Raw genomic sequence first — 218 nt, 5'->3', positions numbered from 1 at the left:
CACATTCCTGTGACTAGGGACTTCTATGTTTGACACGTTCACCACGACATAATCCTAGGCATGCCGTGGGTGACCCAGTAGAAGGCGCAGATGCGTTCCTCTGATGCTGCCATAGAGGTCATTCCGCCTGAAAGCGAAGAGAGAGTGCACCTCTCAGCGCTCCCAACGGCAGTTGCATATTCTATGGTTAGAGGTGTGGAGACTGTGTCCGAAGAAAT

Source organism: Eimeria mitis, genomic scaffold (genome assembly GCF_000499745.2).
Source record: "Eimeria mitis Houghton genomic scaffold, Emh_scaff671, whole genome shotgun sequence".
Lineage (NCBI taxonomy): Eukaryota > Apicomplexa > Conoidasida > Eucoccidiorida > Eimeriidae > Eimeria > Eimeria mitis.
The sequence above is the reverse complement of the archived record's forward strand: the minus strand, read 5'-3'. Positions refer to the sequence as shown.